This window comes from Hylaeus anthracinus, unplaced genomic scaffold, assembly GCF_026225885.1.
Source record: "Hylaeus anthracinus isolate JK02 unplaced genomic scaffold, UHH_iyHylAnth1.0_haploid 0, whole genome shotgun sequence".
Taxonomy (NCBI): domain Eukaryota; kingdom Metazoa; phylum Arthropoda; class Insecta; order Hymenoptera; family Colletidae; genus Hylaeus; species Hylaeus anthracinus.
In genome coordinates, this window is record NW_026533254.1 from 23,974,423 (window position 1) to 23,993,152 (window position 18,730).

The 18,730-nt window shown below is 46.2% G+C and overlaps 1 long non-coding RNA gene across 3 annotated transcripts in view; it reads right to left on the reverse strand.

The window, feature by feature from the left end:
* LOC128890373 (uncharacterized) overlaps positions 1-18,730 on the reverse strand; it is a 190,584-nt gene that overhangs the window by 118,378 nt on the left and 53,476 nt on the right. For all 3 annotated transcript variants that reach the window (XR_008460611.1, XR_008460609.1, XR_008460610.1), the window contains one exon: positions 1,935-2,094. This is a non-coding gene — a long non-coding RNA (uncharacterized LOC128890373). The remainder of the gene's footprint in view (positions 1-1,934; positions 2,095-18,730) is intronic.

Consider the following 18,730-nt stretch of genomic DNA (forward strand, 5'->3'; position numbering starts at 1 on the left):
TTTCATAGCAACGTTAAAGGAACATGTAAGTGAGAATGTAGCTTTAGGTAAACCGATGCTCGGTTCAACGTTTGGTATTTGTAGAGTGGCTCCCGAAACACACGCGATCATGTCTCGCACGTATGCGCCTGACCCACAGATTTCACATGCTCGTTTCAAACACGGGTTACGCCCGATACGCTCGCCATCAGCGTTCTATTTACTTTAGCCGTCGAAGTGCTGGATCAAGTTGACGGTACCTTATCTTGGAAAGTGTACTTTATACTACTAACACTTCCCAGGCTGGATACACCTCTCAGAAGCTGTCCTGTTCGTTACACCAAAGGAGACGGTGAAAGTAAACAGAAGGAAAGAACGTAGCTACTTTCGCCATGATTGTAACGTTCGATCACGACCCATACTGCACTTCGCTAGATTTACTAATAAATCCTACAATTTCTAGCAGATGATAAAAACAGTAACACCCATTTACACACCACGTTGCCTTTTATTTCTTCTTTATTTAACGAAACAGAAGGATGGAACCTGTCTGATAGTTTCTTAATGGAATAGTTCTCTATTTTGTGGCAAGATTCGCGTGCAATAGCGTCTGACCTTCAACGTGGACGCGATATCGTGGCAATATCGAAACCTCGTATTAACGGGCTTCTCGTTTTCTATCGCGTAACTGCAGCTAAAGTAGCCAATTCCGTTTGATTCGTTTGTCGGTGCGCGAGTTTTATCACGTCCACGGGCAGTTTACGTCGTCGTTTTTGCGAAATTGTTCGATAACGTCCAATGGCGCGTGAACTGGCGAACAAATAAGATCCGAGGAATCTTTCATTACACATACACAGCCCTGCGACGCGCCTCACCAGCGTGAACTATGTTAATTTTATTTCGTTCGGGGCAACGCCTGGTAATCGAGTTGTCCACTCTACGCCAACGGAATATCGACAGGTCGAATTTTTCGGGCACGTTGGAGCCTCTTGTATCAAAACTCTGTTATTTGACTCGAATGTCTTCCGAAAATGGATGCTTCTCACTCGGAAAGAGCAGCACTGAGTGCTTATTCGTTAAGAGCTTGCGGTTTCAGACTCTGTGAGCTTTTATTATCAGGTAAACTATCTTCGAACCATTGTTGAAGAAGTCCTTCACTTAGAGATGTGGATTATTTCTTCTAGTGCAGATCTTTGAATAGTTTGAGAGGAAAATTCTTATCAGTCTTCTGATCCATTTCTTCTCCAACACAGAGATCGGGCAACTAATAAAAATAATATAGTTGCATAAGTCAACCGACTGGGCTCGTACAGTAAATCCACCGAACTGCCCGCTTCCCTATCATCTCAGCTCAGCGTAAGAAACACTTAAATATTTCGTCTTTCCTATCCAATGTCCAGCTTATCGTCGGTAAGTCTTCCAACAAATCCTGACCGGTTCTTATCGTGTGCTTATAAATGTTTCCTCGGCCTGCTGGGTTACACTTCCGTCCCCAGATAGATACTAAAATCGCTAAAAGAGGACTATCGCGCCATAAATCGGAGGATCTAGTTTTATAGGAGCAGTTAACGGCTAAACATATAAAGGGACCGGGGAGCTCGTAAAAACGCGAACAATGGAGAATTCGCGAAGGGCCGAAACAAGGGTAAAGAGCTAATTAACTTGTGACATTCCCGCGGTGCTGCGAAATGAATGTTTATTGCTGGCAGAAGTAAAGGCTCCCGGAAGGTGTGCACCGGCGAACCTTAATTAGTTATGCGGTTAGTTGTTCTAACGTTCGTCTCGTTGTCCCCGATATCGCAGCCACGCTTTCCCCGATTCAACTCGAATTCATGTTACCTCCGCCGCGGTAAGTGCAGAATCCATTAGAGGTCTAATCTGTGGGGATCATTCGGAGGAGGAGGGGGGGGGGGGAGAGCTGAATTATGAATTATAAGAGTCCGTAGAGTATTTACCAAAGTTCCCGGTTGTCCTCAACGAAGCGCAGTGACTCGCTCCCATCGCTGTTTTTTGTGGTGGGAGAATTCCTTCGGTGACCTTGAGCGGCCAATTTACTTTGTTCATTGTGCATTACCGTCGACTGCCTGGATTTCCTTTGACTGCTCTGCCGCTCGTCTGAAAATGAACGAAACACAACCCATGTACTTCGTGGAATGCTACAAACTCGTATAAAGCGCTTTTGCCTCTCAACACAAAACAATTCAACACCGAATCTACACCCTGAACAAGTGCAATAAAATTTGTTGCGCGAAACGTTGAAGGATTCTTCGCGTAATACGTTCTCTTTACGCCTATCGCGAAATCCGCCTCTTACTTTGTCCATACTCCAAAGACATTGCGCGCAACGATGATTAAACTTTCTTATCGCCCTCCCCAACGATCGTGATATTTTATCGCCGCGTTCTCGCGTCGGGGAATAAATTTAGTTGTAGCCGCGTTATCGCGGCCGGCCATCGGCATACTTATTCACGCAGATGCCCGCGATGCACGGAATTATCTCGTAATTCTGTCGGGGACATTTCGGGGATGTTACGTACCGTTATAACTGCGTTACTTGTCGCGTAATATTACATCCCAGCAATTTTCCGATTTATTGTACTTTATTATTCCCCATTTTTTATTAACGCGATAACGAGACGATGCTACGAATTTTCATTATCCCGTGGCTACGGTCGATCAACGTTTCCGGACGGCGACGGGCTGAAATTGATCTACGTCAAATTTAAACGTACGTCAGCGCGGTTAATTCGCGTCACAAAGTAAATCATTATAGGATCGATACACCTCCCCCTCCCTCCTTTCCCATCGCTAGAAGCTATTACACGAAAGTACAAACGCATTAATTGTTCAGAAAGTTAGTCTGCTCGAGAATTCCGCGTCAAATTGTGGTATTAAGTTAAGACATTGCTCCGTCGGTGAGAATTTCCAGTCAATTTAAACTTCCCAGTCACTTCGCGTTTTATTGGAAACGAGCCATTTGTATCTCCAGAGACGGATAAAAGTGGTTGCGTTTTCTTTTGGGCTCCTCGAAGTAGCACCCGGCGATACGATCGATTTTTCCCCCCGGATACAAGATCAAAAATCCGTAAGACAGTTTTAACACGTTGACTACCACGCTAACTCTTGCGTTTGTTTTTTATTATTTGGATTTGAACATACCGTCTTCAGAATAAATCTGTTTAATCCACAATGAAAGGTCCTGTAACCCATGTATGGTCGAACAGCGCGTTAAATACATAAATTTTACAAATGTAAATTTCCTCAAGGTTCCACGTGTAAAATCGATTACCTGTCTTGTTAAAAATTTAAAGGGCGGTTGGATATCGCGGAGAATAGCTTGTTCAAACGCGTGTCCACTCCATTAAGCTGCCCCGACCAATGGGCGCACGTGCCCCGGAAATAATTCCGATCGAATCGAAACGGAAGCGTTCGGTGGTTCCTGGTCAAACACGCGCAGCTGACTTTCATACTTAGCCAACCAATTAATGTTCTCGCTGTTTGGAGACTCTCGTCGGCGGTCGTCGACTTCCACGGTGGTATCTACATCTGCAGGTGGCGCTCCCTCCCGAATTCGACCACGAGCGGCCTTAATGCTCCTTGTTCTAGGCAACTATACTCCCACAATTCGACCGATCTCCATATCCTCCCCCTCCACTGGCATACGTGAGCATGTATCTCTCCTCGATATTTCTCTTGGAGATCGTGCGCGGGTATGTTTATTCCCACGAAAGGATGTAACCGCTCGAGAGAGCTACGCGCATACGCTGAAGCTCCGATGCTCGAGAGACATTAGTCGGGGATGAGAGGATAAAACGCGTTCGCCAACGAGCTGAGGAATTCATCGCACAGTCCGTCAATACCTCAGCAAACTCGTTTGCGCAGCTTTCACAAAAGGATGAAACTTTGAGATCTGGAAAGGAACACAGGATACTTTTGTGCGACCCGACTTAGTTTTCTTATTGTCTTTCTCTAGGTCATACTTTGCCTCCCTGGAAACCGAATCAGACTTAAAGGATGAAACCCTTGGGCGCAACAAGGCGTCTTCTTGCCTAACGAGGCTCGTGGAACCTAAAGCCACATTCCCACTTGTGGTTAGCATTATCGGTTCTCCAATGTCCAATGCATCTCAATTTATGTATTATTCAAGTTGAACCATGTTCTCTTGCGTTTTCGATCACGTTTCCTGGCACCTAAAGCCACATTCCCACTTGTGCTCACCATCATCGATTCCAATGCCGCTAATTTCCCATCACATCACTTTTTATGATTCCAATCCTTCTCTAGAATATAGTTTCAAGTAAAAACCCATGCTCTCCTGCGTTTTCGACTACGTTTCCTGCACCTAAAGCCACATTCCCACTTGTGGTTAACATCATGGGTTCCCCAATATCCAATGGCTCTCAATTTATGTATTATTCAAGTTAGACCGCGTTTCCTGCACCTAAAGCCACATTCCCACTTGTGGTTAACATCATGGGTTCCCCAATATCCAATGGCTCTCAATTTATGTATTATTCAAGTTAGACCATGTTCTCCTGCGTTTCCGACCACGTTTCCTGGCACCTAAAGCCACATTCCCACTTGTGGTTAGCATCATAAGCTCCCCAATGTCCAATGCATCTCAATTTACATATTATTTAAGTTCGACCACCTATACTCTCCTACGTTTTCGACCAGATTTCCTGGGACCTAAAACCCCATTCCCACTTGTGCTCACCATCATCGATTCCAGTGTCCATCCACTTATATCATGTTTTATAAGCCACATCACTTTGTACGTCATTTAAATTTAACCACATTGCCTTTTGTTTACGATCACGTTTGGTTTTATCGCGTTTGATCGTCGCTAATGAAATTACCAACCGCGACGTGCTTGTGATTAGCCTGGTCCGAGGTTAGGTTCTTCGTGAGAGGGTTCTTTGTTCGATCGACGACGACGCGAAACTTTTTTCATTTCAGCTTCGCTACGGACCACTTCACAGCGTCTGCGGATGTCCATGCCCTCCGCCGGCGTCGGGGATGTATGGCCTCGCGCGGTGAATCTCGAGTACGAATGTAAATCCCGTGGAGGAATAATTTTCCTCCGGTAATTATACGCGGCGATATTCAACCGACGTGGTTTCTCGAACGAACGAATTCCCTGGGTTTAATTGGACACGCGTGTGAATTGGGAGAACGGAGTGTAATTTTCTTTCGGCTGTCCCTGATGTACCGCTCCTCTCCCTTGTCGGTGCAAATCTTGCAAATAATATTTCATCCGCCTTGAAATAAACTGTGCGAAGGTTTTTCAACCGAAATTAGAGGATGAATCGATTATTCTCAAAGCCATTTTAATCGGGGAAATTTCCACGAGACTAAAATTTTGTTTCTATAGGATTAGAGATGATATAATCATCAGCTTCTCAGCTTCAAATTTCAAAAAATAGAATACAATTCAAACAATACGTTAATTTAAGAAATCCGAACCTCGACTGAAACGTCAATCCTTGTCCAATACTCCGCTCTAACCCCGTCAATTCCGATAAAATTCCTAAACCCGACGTGAACCAGTTTCGCAAATACGGTTTTTCCAATTTCGGCGTTTGCCTCATTGGCCCGCGAGCGAACAACAGATTCCGAAAGTCGCTTAACCAGCGCGGTAAACATTTCCAGCCGCGACATAACGCGTAAATTTTCGTCAAGAATAAGGAATCCGTAGAATTCCGCGGCGGTCTCACGGTCTCGCGGATCAACCTGCACATGCAGGTGTACGTGAGGGGGTCGAGACTCTGCTCGGTATTCCGCGAAAGATCTCCAACCCCCTTCCACCCTGTTACACGTGGCCGGCCGAGTAAAGAGGCTCACTTTATTTTTGACCACGTACCGAGATAGCTGGAATTTCATTTCTCGCCTCCCTCGGGGGATAGTTAAGTTTAGATCAGGATATCAGTCCTTCACCAGAGAAATATTACGCCGCGCGATTCATACGTCTCCTGTCCTCCGTAGTGTCCAACTTTACGGCACCGAAAACGCTATCCAACGGTAAATACAACGAATGCTCGAGTTTTTTTCGCATAGAAGATGCTCCGGGTGGGTGGCATTACGATCCACTCTTAGAGCTTCTCACACTAAGATAGGATTTGATAGGTGGAGGATGCGTTGTATTCTTCGCTAACTGATAAAATAAATTCAGCTCCGTTGTTACGCATTCTCGGCACAGTGTCGCTCTCTGTAAGGTGGAGTAGCGCGGAGAGGTGAAGGATCGCTGTCCTCTATAATGGACGGGCTGATTTGGTTCGCGATATGCATCGGGGGACGCGATTCGTTTGGAGAGAAATGGCCGGTACGCGAGGGCGATTGGGAGAAAGAAGGAGCGAAATGGAGAAGGTCGGGGGTGGTTGGTAGGTGCAAAATGGATAGTGGTTGCCTGCCTTAGCATTAATGCCGGGATTAGGTCGAGGTCGTCAGTCCTCGAACGGGTGTCGATGCACTGCGGAACTCTGGATGCCTCTATCACGGCTCGAATAACCTGGAACCATCCGAACCACCCTGTGGACCAACCCCTTCGTTCCTTCCTTTCCTCGAAACCCTTGCCACCCGTCCCAGCACTTGCTTCCAGCCACTCTTTAAACAGTCTAGCAGGAAGCAGGGGTGGGCGATGACGAGGAGAGAGGGGCCGGGACCCCTCTAATGGGATATCGATATATTCATGGAGGTTCATCTCCAGCAGTCTCCTTTCCTCACCTCGAGAGCGCCAGGGCGTCTTACCCTCGGATGCGCCTCCTGATGCATGCCGAGGTAAGATAGGGTGCCAGGCTAATTGTTTTCGACCCTCTCTCTCCCACCTATGCCTAACCCTCTTGCAGATTCGAAATTCCCTCGTTCGTCGAACCCCCGTTGCCTCTTCTTACGCTCTCTATCTTTTCTACTCGTCTATCCCGACTTCTTTTCGTCCTCCTCGCTCCCAACCTGGGAAGAAGGGCGGGCCAATGTCAGCCGAAAGGATCATCGGACGTTGAACCCTTCCACCTTTCCGCGTCCTCTTTAGTTTTGCAATGCAATAAGCCACCCTCGTCCGTAGACTTTCGACCCCTCAGCATCGTGCAATTAACGTCTGGAGGAAAAGTTCGATTGTTTACGAAGCAGCGCGGCTCCCCCCGTGATGTATTACGTCCTCTCTTTTTTTTTTTTTCACCGCCACCGACAGCGTCCAGAGAGCCAGGGGTATTGTATCCACGGGCGCGGGCGAATCGCGAAGGCCGCGTTTCCAACGAACTCCTCAGCCAGATCCAGCGAGATTCAACAAATTCCCGGAGTCTGATGGGTGCCTGGGGAGAACGTTGCTGCATGAGAATGTCGACTCTGTTTAGACGAGGGATGGATATACTGTCGGAGGAGGGGTTTAAGAGGGTATATACATATACAGGACAGGGTAGGGTGGGGCGTTTCAGAATATTCTCCGAGGAAAGTGTTTAATGTACCTTTTTTTGTGGTTAGGTTGATTACAGAGAAGAATTTTGAGAGAGGTGTGCACAAATTTTCGGTTAGTTACTGTGAGGGAGGTTTTGGGGTGACTTTACTTAAACAAAATTAATTGATTGTATTTGAAAAATTGTATGATCCACTTGTGGATGTTGCACAAGTGGGACTGTGGCTTTAGGTGATATATATCTGGTTTAGACTACCACCCCTCGGTGTCCCGGACGGCTTTACTTATGGTTTCTTAGCATTCAAAGAATAGCAATCTAAACCAGATATATCACCTAAAGCCACATTCCCACTTGTTCACGATTCACAAGTCTACCTACTCGACGAATCCAATTTTTCAAAGTTTCCAAAGACTTCCAACTATACGAACGGTTTCTGAAATCTTTCGAGAATTTGTAGCTACGAATAATGTTCCGCCCGGTGTTTTGAACCCATCGCTACGTTAAGGCGACCGAACAACCGACAGTGGCGGAATCGACGAGGCTATGTTCCGGTTTCGAGAGGTACGCGATGTATTCATTCTGGTTCCGACTCTAACGTTTTGCTCCCGCTGACTGTAAAGCACCCTCTCCCCCCGCTCGCGACCCTGTTGAACTTCCACGCTAGATCAACAGTTTGGGCAGCAGAAAGGGATGTGAAGTCAGTCGTGCGCGCACGTTCCTCGTACACGGACGCGTAGACACATGGACCATGCAAACACGGTATATCAAACCGAAGACGCGAGATGTTTGCCCTTACTCCAATTATTTTCAACGAGATATTCCTCGCATCTGAAATTCCTATGTCGGCCGAGAATGCATATACATTAATGCGCAAGCCGTGGTACAACTAAATCTGACTGATAAATGATGAAAACTCGCGCCCTCGACGAACTTAGCTGCATTTAACGGTAATTACCGAGTCTTTTTATTAATTACAACCGCGAACACCCGGAATTTGGTCAATTTGAAACTTCTTTCCGGGGAATGAAATTTTTCTGGGTTAGATCCACTTTCATCTTAATGGTGACAAGAATGATAATTTTTTATTATGATATCTCACCTTTCGAAACCATTAATGTAGCAATGTACCCTGACGACCATCGAAACACTCAGCACAAAATTAGATGATCATCATCGATTTAGGATTGGTGAGTAAATCTAGGCCAATTAGCGAGTACATAGTCGAAATCATTAGCCAGGCCTAGTGTACACGCACCGCGAATTACTCTTGAATGACTGTACCGAAAAGAGCTCCGTCGCTTAGCGTCTGTGTTGAAGGCAGTTAGCAGCCAGGGGATTGGTAGCCTTCGGCTGTTTAACTCCGTCGCTCACTACAGAATTCTGTAGACACAACCACCATCACTATCGCCGTTACCAATTCCTGGCCAACACACCTACACCCACCGTGTACAGAGTGTCCCACCCTGAAACCAGGGCAACTGAGGATCGCCGCAAAAAATATTATTTAGCCTATTTTTACTTTTTATATTATAACATCTCCATTTTGTGGTTCGCTAATTGAATTTATTTACTTCACTACTGAACCAATAAAATCCCGTATTATCTATTAATAACTACACAATATTTTAAATATTCCTAAAATATCGTGTACCATCAGATATAACATCCCTCAATTTTTGGACTGACCAGTTAAATTTTTTCACTTCACTATTAAACCAACAAAATCCCGTATTGTCCATTAATAACTGTACGATACTTCAAATATTGCTCCGTCGTGCATCGTCAGATAAATATCGTGGCTTCTGGGCACACCCTGTATATCCAGCGGTAACGTCAACCTATGGCACCTACACCAGCAACATCTCGAGGCCAGCGCCAAGGTAGGAAACGCGTTTAGTGAAATTTATGGGACTTTTGAACGGGTTCGCTCCATTATTCCCCAGGAATTATTCCCGAGATACGTCGGCTGAATCCACGCGACGCCCGTTCGTGGTAGAAAAAAAGGAGCGACCAACCCCGCGTTCTTGTCCAAGGATTGTTAGACGGGATTTCGTAACGTTGAACGAGGTCACTGGGCTTACTTTCGCCGTGGTGCAAGGCGACTCATTTCAGTTTATAAATGGATATGCATACCCCTGAATAGTTGGGATCTAGGCTAACCGAGCTGCCTGAAATAAACGACTCCTGACACTTCTTCGCTGACTTTTGTAAACTAAAATGGAGATCGCGGAGATTCTGAGATTACTCCGTATGGATTATGCCCGGGCGTTCTTTTGGATGAGAATATTACATTGGAGGATATACAGATTGTTTCAAAAATGTTGGAGGTCTTTGAAAGGGGTGGTTCGGGGGGTGATTTGAAACAACTTTTTCCTTAGCGAAAATGTTGTCCGAGGATTCGTTAAGGAGATATTAATAGAAAACCCAGATCAATCAGAGCGCGAGTATGCCGGTGGAGCGTAGCCTATACTACTGCGGCCGTCTAGCGCGTAGCCTACACTATTGCGACCGTCTAGCGCGTAGTCTATACTACTGCGACCGTCTAGCGCATAGCCTACACTACTGCGGCCGTCTAGCGTGTAGCCTACGCATCGGCATACTCGCGGTCTGATTAGTCGGGGTTTTCTGTTAATATCTCCTTAACGAAGCCTCGGGCAACATTTTCGCTAAGGAAAAATTTGTATCAAATCACCCGCCGAACCGCCTCTTTCAAAGACCTCCAACATTTTTGGGACGCCCTGTATAATGCATAGGTATTTTATTCGCGACTTAATAATGTCGCGAACATTGATAGCAATTAAGCGAAGATTATGGATTATTTAAAAAATGTGTGATTAAAGCGCAGAAACAAGTTTGGTCAACTTGCTGCGGCGAACACCCCGTCGCGTGACGCTCTGTTCGCAAATTAGAAAAAAATGAGGAACGGTCGACTCGGTGTACGAAGAGGCTGCTCGACCTGTGGTTCCCTGGACAGCGGAAAAATTGGTATAAACTACGAAATTAATTGCACTCGGGCGCGCGGAAGTTCGCGCAGGATGTTACGTCCGCCATTCGTTTGGACGCGTTTGACGTTTCGTCTGGATGTTCAAATTGAAATTCGAGCGGAATAGCGTTACCGAATGTGATCTCATTACACGTTTAATTTTAAATCAACTATATTCCTTCCATACTTTTGACGGAATTTATTACCGTATGGTAAACGAGTGATTAATTATCGACAGAAAATGTATTAATTTTGAACATATATATCTATATATTTACATAGGTAATAATGTCCTATCTGTAGAAGTACAGAGAGTGTACACGATGTTCAAAGGTCTCAAATGAAAAATCTGTTACAACTTCCTCCTTTGACATTTTTTCTATTTCCAAGAATTACAACGTATCGTCGATAAGTGTCGCGGCAATACGGAACTTGTCATCGTGACATAGAAACTTCAGTCAGTGGTTTCAATGTCGGAATAATCACGCGACACTTATCGATCAAATACTCGCGACACTTATCGACGCTTCTTGACACCTGCCGCTCGAATGGATATCTGGGAACAAATTTTATCTCCTCTTTATTTTGCATTCGATCACTCTTTTTTACCATGACCTTACATTTAATGGAATTCAATAATAAACGTTTGCCGAGTGTAAATCGCAATCATGAAATTTACATCCATCAGCGATTCTATCTCCTTTTATCGGCATCTCTATTCAAACCACCCATTGTTCTCGCAGAATAAAATTCATATTCTTTAAAATTTTCCAGCCGGAAAAATCATTCATACGGAAAAATGTTTGATAAAATAATACTCTACCGGTGCGCGGGTTCACTTTCGAGGGCGGAATATCAGTAGAACAGCAACAGATGCTCGACTGGAGCAACAAATCTGGACGGTGACGTCAAGAGTTCCGGAAAGTATCCGGAAAGGGGAATCTTATAAGCTGTCGTCTGAATTTCTTGCCCCGTGGAAAATTCTTCGCAGCGACCGATTGTCCGTCCAAGTTTCGAATTTACCTCGAGGAAAGAATTTCACGCGGGACGGGGGCCGCGGCAAAAGTTCTCAAGTAATCGCGGCTATTACAGGAGTATAGCTTCAAAAGTTTCCCGGTAAATAACGAGCGGATTAGAATTACTGTTGGTAGGAAATAGTGAAAGCACTTCGCGCAGAATTCCACCAAGTCCCTGTAACTTCTCAGTCCTTAATGAAACCTTCGGGACACTGGCTCTCGAGCCCCTTTATTTTTATATAACGCGAGTAAATTCCATCTGAAACCTTTTTTTCGATAATTAATTCGACGTTATATACGGAGAATCACCACCGTTCGCCCCGATGAATTTTCGCGACTTCCTGGAGGGAGCACTCCCCTAATGTTTTGAGAATTACGCGGTCAAGGAACGCAGGCTCTTCGGAAAGTATTTCCCCGCAAAAAAAGCCACTAGTCTCGTTTCCTGAGTCGAGGCCAAGCATTTTCCGTGGAAAGAATGGCCAGAAGAGGTCACGGCCATACGGAGTGAGACGTATCACGAAACGCCCTATCCCTCGCGTCGTATCTGTCTAGCCATAGAACCCTTGAACGAGACAGGGGGTTAGGGGGTGAATGTATAAGGGTTCGTGCGGCCGAAAACGCCCAGCCAATAAGCTTACGCCCGCCTCCTCGTAAAACGTAATTTCATTCTTATTTTATCATTGTCTACGTTCCCCGTCGAATCGTTTTCACGCAGACGAAATTCTGGAAAATTTTCGGACCACCTCCACCTTTAGAGATCGAGGACGTATAAACACAGACTTGCGATGGAAAAATTGATTTCCCTTCTTTTCTCTCATTCTTCTCTTTTCAGAGCGATTCTCAACGCGGTGTTTAAGAAACTTGATCATCCGTAATCGTCGCTTGATTAATATGTAATGTTTAATGCTTGATTCGGTCGCTTCGATACGATTCCGAAATCGATAGCTGCGCGACATGTGGCTCGCCGGGGGAGCCGTCGAAAAATGTCCTCGATTCCCATAGGGTATTGTACGCATTGTCGAAGATTGTCGCTCGGCAAGTTCATTTTCGTCGAATAACTTTTTACGAGCGATCTGATAAGTTTTCTTACTACGTGGATGGCCGCGGGAGAGATCCTGCGGACACGATAACTTCTTACTGGCGACGGTCGATGAAAGCGATGGAGGACGGAGGTCGTCCTTTGTCATAAGGGCGAAGTTCGACGTTCCGTGGAAAGCGTCCACCGTGAAAGTTCGTCGTTAAAATCGTCGATTTTTAGTAGACGCGCGTGTTGGGCGAAGAGTAATTAAATTCGGATGAGGATTATTCATTCCGCGTGGAAAAACGCAAACGTTAAATCGGTGAAGTTACACTTCAAAAGCTGAACATTACAGACAAGCAACGACACAGCGAGTAAATACCAGAAGCTAAACACTGTAATTAAAAATCCTACAAATAAACTCCTGGTGAACAAAATGATAATTAAAAGATGAGAGTTAAATAAAAATGTTTCGATAGAAATAATGACCCCAAAAATGGTTTCTTACCTAAGGGATCCCAGGACTTGGTTATATATGTATACAGCCACCGGTCTGAAATAAATTTTTCGCGTTCTTTTTTTTTTTGTCATACTCTTCTCGGGTCGCGATGAAAGAGCAGTTCGACTCCATTCCGGTCGTTAACTCCGACCGAATCGGAGTCTGTTACATTCTGTCCGCAGTTACGAGTAAACTTGAATGCGACGGTTCGGTTGGAAGGAGGAACCGCTTGGAACGGTCCCGCTTTCAGTAGCAGAACTGACGTAATTTGTCCCCCCTCCCAAGCCCCTGCGGAGCGCCTGGATCGTTTTATACGGTTTCTTAAAGGATTTGGCTCCCGCACCTCCTAAACTTTTCGAACGCTATGGAGATGACACGTAGAAATGAAGTCGGCAGACTCTCCCTCTTCAAGGGAGATTTATTCGACCAAATTTTTCTATTTTATGTAATTCTCGGGGCCTGAACTTACGGCCGTGCTACCGCTTTGAGACGAGCTAGGATCTCGATTGCTCATTTCTCAATTTTATAAGGGTACGTTTTGTACATGTATTTTTTCCCATGCCACATTTACACTGTTTTGCATAAATCTTGATACATTACATTTTATGCGTGACAATTTTCGATTTTCCGTTTGTTTGTTTCTTTATTTTACAAGGCTAGGATTGTTTCTTGCAAATCACCAGTCTTGTACTTGTACTTTTCTCCATGACACATTTACGTCAATGTCATAAATTCTCAACTTCTGGCACTGCATTCTTTGCTTGGATACCTCGGGATCGCTAAGCCCGTACTGTAGCTATAATCGTGCACAGCTACAGCCCCTGAGGGCGATCTCAACCTCCATCTTCGGAATTTTGGCCTCGTATAATCATCGTTATTATCTCTCGTGCGCTTTCCAGGACTAGAGGCTGACTCCCCTGTCACAACGTCGCGCCACTTTTAGAAACAGAGGCAGTAATTTCGTGACGCTGCGAACGGTGGAGAATCATCGTAGTGTTAAGAGGCGTGCGGCAGCGTTAGGTGAGACTGCTTAATTAACATACTATGAGCGCGGCTCCGGGCGAGCAACGTCTGGAATACACGTGGGCAAATAGAGAAAGTCGGGGAGCCCTGGTAGTCGGCTGGAACGTTTCACTAAATCCGACTAAAACGCGCAGACTTCAATGCGTCGCAATTACGCCACGAATCAATCCCCCTCTTTAATGCCGCCGCGCGAGAAAATTAATTTTGGAAAGACGCCTGTTTAAATTCAACGAGGCTCGCGTGCTTCCAAGAGGGGTTCGTTTAGTCACACCTGATTTGTCGCTGGCTCGCGTTCCCCTCCCCCAAGTGCCCCAGGTATCGCCATTTCCCATGGAAATAACTATTGACCGCGAGAGTGATCTTAATACCAAAATTAAATCTCAATCGAGTGTGAAAAACGGCCCTGGGGGGCGCGGGGAGGTTGTCGTTTCAGCGGGGAAACTGGGCGGCACGACTTAACGACTCTGCGGCTGAAACGGTCGCCAGCGGGAAGGATACTGGGTTTAGACCTAAAGGTGCGTTTACATTTAACGAACGAAAGCGAGGCGTGTTTAGAAGTGTTTGCAGTTATCGAGGTTCTAGCAGAAATCGAAGTTCGAACAGGATTGGAAGTTTGTGCGATTCTTAGAATTAATAGTGTCAAGGTTTCAGCGAGTATTGAGGTTTGAGCAATTATTGACGTTTGCGCAGGTATTGAGGTTTGAGCCAGTACTGAGGTTTGAGCGAGCACTGAGGTGGTTTGAGCAAGTATTGAGGTTTAAGCAATTGTGCATGAATCGAGGTTCGAACAGATTTGGAAGTATGTACGACTGTCAGGACTTGTAGTATCGATATTTACTCAAAATTTGCGCAGCTATGAGTAAATTTCACCTGCGTATACCTCGATAACGAAGCAAAGCCTCAGGTAGCAAAATGGTCCAAGACGTTTCGATTCATACTCTCATGAAAGGGTCTTACGCATTTGTCAACACCCTGTATATCGAGCTCTGTTGTCAGACCATGCACCGCATCCTAACCCCGGAGATCTTCCTCGAGGCTCCGCCGTAGACATCGTATCCTAGTCGTTCGATAAATGTAAACGCGCCTTAACACGAGGGACTGCCGTCTGCGCTCGAAGGAGAAACAGGAACGGTCGCTCCAGTGAGCGAAGTCAAAAGAGACCGACACCCTCAGTTACGGGATGAAGGAGCTGGGAGAAGTCGTGACAGAGAATAGGTGGCTCGAGAGTCCGCGTGTGTGTTCACGTGCACACGCGCGTGTGCCCGTGTGCGGGGGAGAAAATCTCGGTTAAATGGCTGCGAGATTTCGTGGTCCGATATAAATAAATAAGTCTGCGATCCCCCCCCCCTCCTTACCGTCCCTTTCCTCGTGGCTGCATTCATAGCCCCCCTCTCCCTCCCTGCCGTGGCAGTTGAGGGGTGGGAACTCGAGCGAGAGGACAGTAGAAGATGGAAAAAGACAGAGGGACGAGGCTCGAAGCGTCTCAAGCCGGCTGGAATCGAGTTTCCAGAACACCGACGGTCTCGCCAATCCTCCCTTTCACTGCTCGTCACGAGTCGAGCAGCATCGCGCCACCGTGTTGCCTGGTACACTGCATTAACAACAATCAACCTTCCTCGAGTACAATGAGCAGACTTCCGTTCTTTCTCTCGCTGGTAATTAGAAATAAAAAGAACGGCCGGAGCGGTTGCGCCGAGCCCTGCCAACCCTGGAACTCGGCTTGACTCGAACGGCGAACGGTTTGGGTAACCGTTCGCCGACCGCCTCGCTGTTTATATCTTCTCTGCCACTGATTCGCTAGGAACAGTGACTCCGTTAGTTTCACGAAGAAACTGTACATCCGCGGTTCGGTGGACGGGCAATCCCCTCTGGCTTTATAAGTGGAGAAAATTACGCTGATTGAATCCGATCGAGCGATAGATTCACGATACCGTCCACGTGAAATTGAATCAAGCATTATGACGTAAATGGCTAGTTTAATCCCGATTGACAGCCTCGCAAGCTCCTAAAGCCGTGGGTAATCCAATCGAATGTTCCTCGGATTTAATCGAGTCAAAGCTTCGAGTATCACTGAAACGTGCCATAACAAGACCGAGAACTTCTCATTTGGGAAACGTCCTTTCGAAACTTCGACTTCGCGTGTTTTCGGAGCTGTTGATCCGTTGCGATCCGTTGCTAGAGCTCCTTCGCCCCCCCCCTCCCCGCCGCCCCCACCCGGGGCGACGTCGTCGTCTTCCATCTTTCCCAAGATACTCTCGGGCTTGTACAGAGCGTGTCTACTTAATTAATAAACTCCAATTGTGTCGTCAAACAGTGTCGCCACTCGCTGTTTAATTGGCTCCCACGAAGTTCGAAGGAATCCAACAAGTTCCCCACTCCGAATGAGAAGATCCTCGGGAATCTTTTGACATTTGAAACACGCTGCGAAATTCCGCGATCGAGTTAACAGACGGCCTCCGACGGTACGACTACCGTGATTAGAGGAAGTTTCCCGTCGAATGGAGTAGACACCTCGAACGTTTCGTCTGCTGAAGATGCGGGGTGGGAGGAGGAGGCAGAGACGGTCTTCGAACCGGGAAGGAAATTGATTAGGGTCGCATCACGCTTAAGCAAACACGCTCGAGGCTCGTTGTGGTAGTTGCGGGTACGGTGGTTATGGCGATGCTGGTTAGAGCTGCATCAACAAATGCCATTCGGGAAGTCCCTCCGAGGTCAATTTCTGGCTCGATTCGTCTCGAAAGGTCACCGTTTGTCGACTGGTCCCTGGGGTGCGAAATTGAGCATCGTTCCTGCGAGCCTGCGCCATTTTGTTGGCAGGGGGTATTCATCGATCCTTGATCAACGCATCCATTAGAGAGTTGCCTCGGTGAGCTGGCGCTTTATTAATATCGCGTTTCGGTGGAAGCCGGGTGGGTGGCTTCGCGGAACTGCTACTTGGCTGATGAAGGACTTCAGAGTACAGTAAAGTCTCCGTAAATGCACAAACTCGGGACTGAATTAGCGCATTTATGGTAAACTTCGTACATTCTCTGATGTTTGCCGTGCTTCGAATGTAGAGAAGGGCAGCAAATAAAGGAAGAGGCGATGGGGATGGTTTCAGTGCATTTATGGTAGAGACATTTGTGGATTTACGGAGACTTTACTGTATGATAGCTCGAACGAATTCGCTGAATCTACTGGAAGGAGATTAGGTCAAGCATTGGTCGGACGAACTCTAGAAGGAATCATTTAAAAGCCTTACGTGCAACTAATGAACAAAACCACGAGCTGCGAGTACATCTGAAGTCTCGTTTACTCTTTCGACCACGTCCCAAAGAAGGAAACGAGACAAAGAAATTTATTCGTAACCCAGGGTTTTGCCTAAGCATTAGCATTCAAGCGTAGTTGCGTTTCAGTTTCTAGAAGCGATTAACTTTCTATCACGATTGCCACTTCTGCAGACACACGACAGACAGCTTCGCGAGTTCTACTGGAAAAGTGATACGCCCGTGTGTCCGACTGGCGCTTCTCGAGCGGTGTCTTAGTATAATCAAGAAATTCCAACTACCTAGTCCGCGTCCGGGTTAAATTGAAAGATTTCGCAGACTGGCGGCGAGGGGCGGGGAGGGAGGGGAGAAAAAAGTAGACGCGCAACTGTTTAATTAGCCGCGTTCAACGACGCTGACGAACCGTAGCGGGTTCGAGTGTTTTTGCTGCCACGTCGTACGACAATGTTTGGGATTGGACGTTTTTCGGTGGCTAGACCGTTTTTGTGATAATTAAATGTTGCGAACAGGTTGTGGGTAAAAAGTGTTCTCCCGGCAGTTGTTATATTCCCTCACCCTTTAAAATTCGAGCAACTAATTACGTTAGACTGGGAATAATTACTTTCCCTGAATGTAGGGGACTCCGCAATTAATCTTTCCCGTGGAGGTGGGTCCAAATGCGCGCCGACGGTCGAGGAATGAATAATCGTGAAAACCGTGTTTTGTCCTCGATGAAAGCGTACTTTGCAACAACACGACCGGATAGGGGGTGTTAATTGATGGGGCTTTTCGAACGACCGCCACTGATTTTTATCAGAGATTCAATTCCAGCGAGGACAACCGGGTAGGTGTGATGGATTGTTTCAGTGGCGGACGTGGCTGTTCAGAAGGAATTGGCACGATGGAAGCACAAAGCGCTTTCTAAAGGACTTCAAGGGCTGAAGGAAATGAAAGACGTTGGTCCAACTTCAAGTACCTACTTTCAGAGAGAAGAGAAATACCTAAATTCACAATTGATGGAATTCAGGATCCGGAGCGAGGTGCTTCCGTCTCGACAACAGGGTTATTAGTGTTATTTTAAGTAAATTGAACAAAAAAGCGAGACCCGATATAAATTCGCAATTGATGAAACGCTTCCCGTCTGAAAAGTATCGGCAATTATTTTCTTAAAGTGTACATCCTGGAAAATGAGTTCCTTTTTAAAATTCCTGACCTCGCGTTTAGAACTCTGTACAAATTTTGAAACTTCTACTCAAGAGCAGGAGTGTTGGTCTTATTTTTGGTGGATGGAATAGAAAATGAAGGCATTCGTTTGAAATCGTTTCATACAGGAAGGAGATTAAGGAAGTTGGGCGCAGTGTTTCTGTAAATGTGTTTCGTCGCGTGCCGACGACTGGTTTGAATTTAAATGGTAGCTGGAATCTTTTCAAGGTGTCTGAATCTTATAAGGCGCGCGCGATACGAAGAAAAGGTTCCCGTTGCGAGCGCAAAAAATCTTGGGCGATATTGAGCTGTCAGAGCTCAAAAAAGATACGGGACAATACGGTGGCATCTCTCC